The following is a 9,156-nucleotide window of genomic DNA, read 5'->3' on the forward strand; positions in this document are numbered from 1 at the left end:
TAACCACGTAGAAAATCTTTTCCCTCAATTGTTCTTTTTAAGACGGTTGCTCAGCATTGACATAGAAAATATTCAACATAAAACTGGAGCCGTTCACAACTGCAAAGGACCCAGAAATGATCAAAATGTAGTGCCCAGAAAGAGAGGACCTTGTGCCCACAGGAAGGCCTCCTGTGCGCAGGGCTGGTTGGGGCGCTGCCGTGCCCGTGCAAGCAGTGCAGGATTCCAAAGTTTCCCTCAAGGGGACAGAAGTAGGAATTTGCTCTGACCGCTCCGCTCAAGGCTGCACCCCCTGATGGAGACGGGGGCAGCCCCTCGTGACTTCCAGATGTCCTGGTAAATCTTGGGCACAGCCACAAATTTCAGCTTCTCCATGACAGGGGCCAGCCCATCAGCTGCGGGTCTCACAGGTCCTTCAGGGGACAGCCCAATACCGCAGGTACCACAGCTCCTCCGGGGACAGCCCCTCATGAGTTCTGGGTGCCCTGTTGATTCTTGGGCACAGCCATGGATCTCAGCTTCTTCATGATCTGGGGAATGATGGGGGAGCCAGCCCAGCAGCCGTGGGTCCCACAGGTCATCCGGGGACAGCACCTTGGTGGGCCTGTGGCCCAGCAGGTACCTATTCAGGTGGCTCTTATTGGGACACACAGCCTCAATCCCATTGGCCCATTTGAACACCATTGCCTGGTAACAGGCCGAGGTCAGTCGGGGAAACTCCACCAGCAATTCCCCAAAAAAGGCCCCCATGTAGTAAAAGATGCCCTGGTACCTGGGAATGTGGGTCTGGGAATGTGGTCAGCACTCAAAGCTAAAATCCTCAGGGGCTGCCCAGTAGAAACCGAAGTGTGGGGTGCCACAGAAGGGGGACAGGATCTCCATGCCCACATGGTCCCAGAAATTCATTCCCGCATCCACGTCCACGCACACCAGGTCATCCACGTCACTGAGGAAGTGCTGCTCGCAGAAGTGGCTGATCATCGGTATGTGCCGCATGGACACATCCTGCAGAGCAGGATGCTGTGGACCTCGATGACCACCACCCTCCGGCCCTCCCAGAGTGGCAAACGGGCACAGCAACCAGCTGGTCGGTGAAGATGTAGTAAGTGACCCTGTGTCCACCAAGAGGACCACCACTGTCTGGCCCACCTGGAGGGGCACACTGGGCCCGGCAGCTGGCTGATTGGTGAAAACCTAGTAGGTGATCCCGTGCCCCACCATGTAGTGCTTCTCTGCTGTCTGCAGGAAGAGCTACAGGAAGAACATGCATCCACGGGGGCAGTGGACAGGGCAGGAAGAGGGTAAATGTCAGAGGCTGGCAGCAGGACACCAGAGTTGGGGGCCATGGACGTGGGCAAATTCTTCAAGGGGGCAGACCCTGGGCTGCTTTAAGCAACAGCCACCTCCTGACCTTCTTGAGGGAATCTGCCAGCAGGATCTCCCTAATGTCTTTTCCCAGAGATGGGGGCCATCAGCAGCCTGTCTTCCAAAGGGGAGCCTTAGGCTTCGGAGCCTGGAAACCCATGCAGCCCCACAGTCAGCATGCTGGAGCCAGGGACACTCCCCCTGTGCTGAGGTCCTGGGCAAACCCTGCAGGTGCCCTCCACTGGCTGCACCCCCTGCAGATCCCATCCCCACCTTCCAGGAAGGAAGCACCTTTGGGCACAGCCCTCATTTCTATGTCTTACAGAGCGGCTAGAATCAGCAGGGCCGGCCACCAGTCTCACTTTGCTTTGAGTGGGCTGCCGCTGGCCCCCACAGATCCTTCTCCACTTCCTGTAGGGTCCTCCCTGGAAGGTTACTGGGCATCCTGCTGACAAGGTGCTCAGTAAGCCACTGGTATTCCTAGGAGATGTCACCCTCAAATTCAGCCACATCAGGAATCAGGTCCAGCCCGTCAACAGGGAAGGCAAAATATGACACCAGGAAGTAGAGGGGCTTGTTAAGCCCCAGGCTTGAATCCAAGGCTGTAAGCTTCCAGGTCCAAGTCTACATCTCCCCGGCCCCAAAGGGTTCAAAACCTTATCCAACCACATCCCATGGCTGGTCCCCCTTTAAGGGTACTACCTGCTCCCCCCTGTGAGGACAGCAGCTCCCCCATTATAGGCAAGTGTGGTGAGCCCCTCTGAGCCTGATGTTTTTGCATAGGCGCTAAGGTTACTTCCTTGGGCCTGCCCCATACCTGGCAGGTTAGTAAATCGCTCACACCGGGAAGGCGGTCACTACATTTAAATAGGGGACAAGCACACTCAACCAGCAGACATGAGTCAGGTCACCAGACGGCAAGTCCAGGCCAAGCCAATGGGGGAACAAGAAAGATATGAACCAAGGGGGTAGAATAGTGATCCAGGCAGAGGGCACAGCAAAAGCAAAGGCTTGTAGTCAGGCCCAGGGCACATGTGGGACGACCACACACTTGGTGGCCCAAAGAAGGGTGGCTGTGGTGGAAGAGGTGAGGCTGGAGAGGACAGGTAGGAGGGGAGCAGACCACAGAAAAGCCCAAAGTTTATGTTCCGAAAATATCACTCTAGTTACCAGAGGAGAATGGGTTCTGTGCAGCAGAGGACAGGGAGACCCTAACCCTAAACCTAATACCTAACTCCTAACCCTAGCCCTAACCACTATTACCAACCCCACAAAATCAGCAAAATGCATTCCTGTACTTTTCTTAATATAGATGTAAGCAGCTAGATCAGAAGAATTGCAAAACCAAGAGCTCATAAATAGACTGTACACCCTAAGCAAGTGACTGCACAAACACCTCAAAGGTTAATCAATAGAGTGAAATAAGCAATGTTATACAGCACAATGAATTTTTAAATAAAAACATGTGTTCATATTAATTGATGCAGAAAATGTTTTAACCAAAGTCCAATGTCTGTTGCTGATATAAACACTCATGAAAGCAGGAATAAGGAGTAATTTTCTCATTAAATCTCCAACAAACACCATGATTAAGTCTGAAGATGGACAGATCTACTCTGAAATCAGGAACAAGGATGGGATGCTGGTTTTCACCTGTTGCTCAATATTGGACTGAAAGTTCTACCCAGAATGATAAGCCAAGAGAGAAGGCATCCACATGTGAAAGGAAACAATAGAACTTTGTCTATTCAGAGACCAGGGATGACATCATCTTATCTAGAGCTTCGTAAAGAATCAACAAAAAATGATTACAGCCAGTTACCAAATTCAGCAAAGTTACAGGACAAAATATCAATACACCAAAATCTCTCTTATTTGCATACACTAGCGATGAATCATCCAAAAAGGAATTTAAGGAAACAATTCCATTTTGGGGAACATCAACATTAACCAAATATTTAGGTATAGATGTAATCAAGGTGCACATCTTGTACACTGAATGTTACAAAATATTGCTGAAAGAAAGTAAGGGAAACCTAAATAATTCTGAAGACACCCCATGGTGATGAAAAGACATGCTATTGATAAGATAGCAGCAGAACACAAGGCGATGTGGAAATTCAATGTGTTCCCAAGAAAATTCACAAAGGCCTTTGGGAAGAAATGCACAAGCTAATCCTAACAGTCATATGGAATTTCAAGGGACCGCAAGATAGCCAGAACAATCTTGAAAAAGAAAATCAAAGGTGAAAGGTCATACTTCCAAAGTTCAAATCTAATAAGAAAGCAACAGTCAAGAAAATGTTGTGATACTGTCATAAAGGTATGCATTCACCCTGAAGCAAATAATACATTATGTTAATTAATTGAATTTAAATTGAAAAAATTTTAAATAAATATATAAAATAACAATTTTTATTGTTATGCATACCCTTTTCAAAAGGTATGCATACAGAGCAGTGGGATTTAACTGAGACCAGAAATAAACCCATTCGTCTATGGTCCATTGAATTTTGACAAGGGTGGACAACATTACATTGAGGGACAATTGGTTATCACGTGCAGAGGAATGACACTGGACCCTTACCTCATTCCACATAGAAACATTAGCTCAAAATAAGTAAAGGTAAAGTAAGAGGTAAAATTATAAACTCTAGAAAAAATAAATGAGGATAAATCTTCATAACCTTGGATTTAGCAATGCTTTTAGCTCTGACACCAAAGCATTAGAAAAGAAAGAAAAAATAATATCCTCAAAATTAAAAATATTTTCAGCATGCCTGGGTGGCTCAGTCAGTTAAGCATCTAACTTAAATTGGGCTCAGATCATGATCTCAATGTCATGATATCAAGCCCCATGTCAGGCTCCACGCTGAGTGTAGGGCCTGCTTGAGAGTCTCTCTCCCTCTCCCTCTGCCCCTGACCGCTCACACACTCTGTCTCCCTTGCTCTTAAAAAAATGTAAAAAAAAAATTATAAATCTTTGTACATCAGAAGTGACTATCCTGCGTGCTTATCCTTCAGCCTTGCACTTACATGTGTTTGGTCTCCGTCCCTGTGGAACCCAGGGACTTGGAGCGTGGTTTGGACCAGAGTCAGGTGAAACCTTTCTCTGGCCTTAGGTTGTGAGCAATGCTTTTGCCCTTTGCGGTGTGTCTTCCAGCTTTCTGCATTTCCCTGGTTTCTGTGTGGGTCACAGGAGGAACCAGCCCTGTCCTGTCTGGGGTCAGGCTGTGGTGTCCCAGCAGGACCAGGGGTCTCGTCCCCGAGATTGTGCCCACCATTCCCTTTAGAAATTGTAATCTATGTAATCTATGATTACATCTGATGTGTAATCCATCGGGGATGTCAATATCAAATAAGGGAAATTTTATGACAAATAAACACAGAAGAAAACGAGTCCCCTTCGAAAATAGGGGGGCAGACACAAAGACTCCTATTGTGTGATTCCAATTACAGAAACATCAGGAATAGGTAAAGGAAGAGAGAGAGAAAGCAGCTTAGCAGGTGCCATGGTCTAGGCTGGAGGAGAAACGGGCAAGGAGGGCTTCTGGTTCGGGAATTCCTTTGGGGAATGAGATATTCTGCGGCAATGTTCTGGGGTGTGGTGGCACAGCGTTGGGCTTGTACTTAATGCTCATGACGTGTTCAATTGAAAACAAGTAATTTTATTTAAAACAAATAATACACAGTGTATAGGACATGGAAGGATAAAATAACAGTTAATATGTACCAGAGAGAAGGAACACAGGGGGAGGGGATGAAACACTGGGGCGGGGTCTCGGGTTCTGTCGATGGAACTAAGGGTAATTGTACAAGGAGCTCTCACTGCAGGGCTGTGGGCTCTGGATGTGGCTGTGGGAGCCCTGCAGGAGCAGGAGTAGGGGCAGGGGTTAGGATAGGGGCAGGGGCAGGGGCAGGATCTGGGTCTGAGGCAGGGGCAGGGGCTGGGGTGGGGGAAGTGGGAGTGGCAGGAACTGTAGCAGGGGCAGGGGCTGGGGCAGGAGCAGGTGCCACTTCTTCCTGGACAGCGCCAGGCTCTCCGTGGGCAGGTGCCGGGTCATCTGCCGGCTCCTGGTCTCCTCCTGAAGTCACTGCAGGCACCACCCCTCCCTACATATCCGGCTGTAGCTCCTCAGGTGGTGGAGCAGCTGTGAGAGGAGAAAAGCTCACCCCTGTGTCTGCTCTCTTTGGGCCTTTGCAGAGACAGAGCCCAGCCCAGGGCCTCCCAGAAAAGCCACAGGCGGGAAGGACTCCTCACGGGGACGTCTCCCCAACTGTAGTCCACCTGCTGTGTGCTCTGTGCCCAGTCATTGCTCCTGGCCCCACACCAGCCTCTGGGGCTCCTCCCTGTGGGGCTAGCACAGACCCATCCCCACACACCACAAACACCCAGCCCTAGGCTTCTCACCCTCGGCCTCGGCCTCCGTGGTCTCCGGCTCCTGGACCACTGTTCGGTGGACGACCACCTGGGACAGTGGTCTGTATGGTGTCGGAGGTCTTGCCCGACAACCCCCAGCACCTGTTTCTCAGGATGACTGTGGGGTCAACCCCTCTGTATGGGAGGAGGGCATATCCGCCAGCTACCACTCCATGTCCTCCGTGGCCTTCTGCAAAGACAGCGATCGGTAGCCGGCCCTGAGGCATCACAGCCCTTCCCGGCCATCCGCACTGTCCTCCTGCCCAGTCCCCCTGTTGATCCCAGATCAGACACAGACCTGTGCGTCCACAGCCCTGCATCCGGGATGCAGTGACCAATCGCTGCATGGCTATCGGGATAAACCTTGGGCAGAAGGGGCAGCGCCCGCATACCCCATCCCACACTGCCAGGCTTGAACTTGAACATGACCTCCCCACTGGGTATCTGACCCCCATCAGCCTGCTCCTGCTCGGGTGACCCCACCCTGCATGACCCTTCTTTACACACACATTCACACACGCACACACACAGACACACACCCCCATCCACACACGTGCACCCACACATACACTCACACACACACGCACACACACCCAGGGAGGGCACCTGGGGCTACACAGGTCATCAGAGCGAGTGGGGCTGGGGGGCTGGCCTTGGGCCTCCTGCTGTCACGTTTCTGTCCTTCTGGCCAAATGGCCAGAGGCGGTGGGGAGCCCTGACATGAAATCCCCAGCGGGGAACAGCGTCTGCAGGGCGCGCTTTCTTCTGCCTGCAGCCTCCAGACCTCGGAATGCAGCATGTGAGCATCTTGGTTTGAGGATCTCCAACGAAATGAGCTTGGCAGGGGGTTGTCTGTGGAATGTGGGTGTCTGGTTATTAGGGTTCCAAATTCTGTTGGGCTCTGTTGTCAGGGAAGTGAGGTCACCACTGCCTGGAGTCTCCTTACCCAAATTCCTCCTCACACAAGAGTCCCCCGAGGGCCCCCTTCCCCCGCTGCTCAATGTTCACCCTCCCTGCATGCCCCATCCATACAGTGACACCCACACAGCCCACCCACAGCCCCCGGGAGGCCTGGGTGCAGCCGGTGTCCCTGCTGTGAGGACACAGATCTTGGTTCAGACTGGACTCCTTGCATGCCCAGGGCTATGACTCTGGACAGAACCTGTGCCTCTCAGGGCCTCCCCAGGCTCCCCATCTGCACATCGGGGTATTCTGGATTCTACTTCTAGGGACGCCATCAGGGGTAGGACCTCTACACATGTTCCATACCTGCCTTCACAGGAGGCTGGTTCATCCTTGGCAATGCAAGGAATGGAAGACCCAAACTTAGCACTTCCTCTAGAAAAATCTTGTCCTGAAAAGTGATGAAAAGTAAGTATATCCTAGACTTCATGCAATGTGAGTTCTACTGGCAGGTACATACTGATTCCTAGAACCAACAAAGAATAAATGATCCAGTGTCAACTGCAGTGTTGTGACCCAACGTTTCAGACCAAATGCCAGCATTTCAGCCAACATCTCCAGGGTCTCTGAGTTTTCCCAAGGGTCTCTGCGATTCTCTGATCCTTCCATCAACCTCCTTGGGAAGCTCTGTCCTGTTGTCTTCCTTGTCTCCTGCCTCTTCTGGGACCCTTCCGTGACCTCCCCATCAGGGCCACCCCCACCAGGACTCCCTGTGCTCCCTGGCCTGACACCCACATCCCACGCTGGGTCCTGTGAGCCCGGTGCCTTTGCAAGGACCATGTGCTCCCTCTGGGGTCACTTGCCATCTCCCTTGCATTGGCCTGCCTCTTCCTGCGCTGGGTCTCCTCTGAGCAGCCTGTGAGGGCGGACTGTGCCCATGTCACAGGCACGGAAGCGAGATTCCAGAAGGTCCAGACGACCTGCTCCCAGTCCCAGCGTGTGGAGCCTGGGTCAAGGATGGTCCACGAACAGAGGAAGACTTGGGCCCAGGGAGACTGAGGGAGGATGTGGCACAGTGTGCCTGCAGGAGGAGAGTGAGCACTGTGGCAACCTGGCTTACAGGCCTGTTGGGAGACCATGTCACACTGGCTCTGTCCCCGGGGCTGAGGGTTGTCAGGGTATCCACCCTCCAATGCTGTAGGCTGACAGTGACTGGCAGGAGAGGAGGTGCACCTGATGCAGACTTCCCCAGAGTCTGCTCTGGGTCCAGGCAAAGCCACCCCCCTCCTGCATGTGTCCCAGCCCCCGTGGGAAGGTAGTAATGAACTGATTGTGACCTTGTCCTCTCACAACACAGACTTCCAGGGGCTCCCATTAGGGTTAGGCTCAGGTCCCAGGACCTCGTCTGTGCCCGTGTGCTTGGTAGTCCCCACAGTGGCACCTGGCACCCCTGAATCCTGGTCACACATTCCTGTGCAATCCCCTCCCCTCCAGGGTGGATGGCCTGTGGGACGGCGCTCTCAGGAATAGAATGACACAAAATGCTGTGATGTCATTTCCAAGGTGATGGAGGAAAGTCTATGACTTCTGGTTCCCTCTGTCCTGTGTTCATTCTCTGTCTCCTTCTCTGTCTCTGTGTCTGTGTCTCTCACAGTAGCAGGACCTGTGTGTTCCATGGGCGATGTGAGAAACCTTAGAACCCTCCCTTGTCCCTGTTTCCCTCTCCGGTCCCGGTGCTCCATTCCTGCCTAAGGCCTCCTCACCCTGACCAGAGCGGTGATTCTGGACCCTCTTCCACATGGGGACCCTGAGGCTGCAACAGGGACGGCCCCGACCTTGGTCTCCAGACTGGTGGCCCAGTGCTCTGCCACGTTCTGCGCACCCAAGTCCTCAGCCCCCCAAGCCCACAGTGTGTCCTCTGCCGAGAAGGACCTCGAGTGTGTACAAATCATTTTCCCAAGACAGATCACAGGGGGTCGGGGATGGAGATCCAAGGCCAACAGGCTCTTCTACAAGCCTGTGGGACCCTTGGGACACTGCATCTCTGCAGCCCAAGTGACAGCAGAGTAAGCTGAGGCTTTTTGTGCTTTAGCCCTCTGGACGTGGGGGTGGGTATCTCTTCCTACTCCCACGTGCCCAGGGTGGTGGTGGACACCAGACCCCAGACGCTGTCTTTTCCCAGTGTCCTGGCAACACCCTGGGCCCCTTGGAGACCCCCGACCATCAGCCTGGCCTGTCTCCCCTCCCCATGCTCTGGATCTGGGTCCTGGCCCGGAGTCCTGATGCCCTGCCCCATGGCCCAGCTGTCTCCAACCTCTTTCTTCTTTCCCCCTTGTCCTCCACCTCACTCCCTGGGTGTCCTCCCCTTCTGACCCCAGCTGGGCATTCAGAGTGGTGTGTGTGGGTGGGTTTGCAGGTGCGCATGCCTCTACATGCCTGGGGATGCCAAGGTCATGTCCCCACATGGG

At 52.8% G+C, this 9,156-nt stretch overlaps 1 pseudogene; it reads right to left on the reverse strand.

Annotated features, from left to right (window-relative positions):
- Window positions 1-269: 269 nt before the first annotated feature.
- On the reverse strand, window positions 270-1,266 carry LOC112818701 (histo-blood group ABO system transferase-like; annotated as a pseudogene).
- Between the last annotated feature and the right edge of the window lie 7,890 nt (window positions 1,267-9,156).

This window comes from Callorhinus ursinus, unplaced genomic scaffold (assembly GCF_003265705.2).
Source record: "Callorhinus ursinus isolate GAN/ISIS: 27379988/994484 unplaced genomic scaffold, GSC_fseal_2.0 scaffold1954, whole genome shotgun sequence".
In the NCBI taxonomy this organism is placed as follows: Eukaryota; Metazoa; Chordata; class Mammalia; order Carnivora; family Otariidae; genus Callorhinus; species Callorhinus ursinus.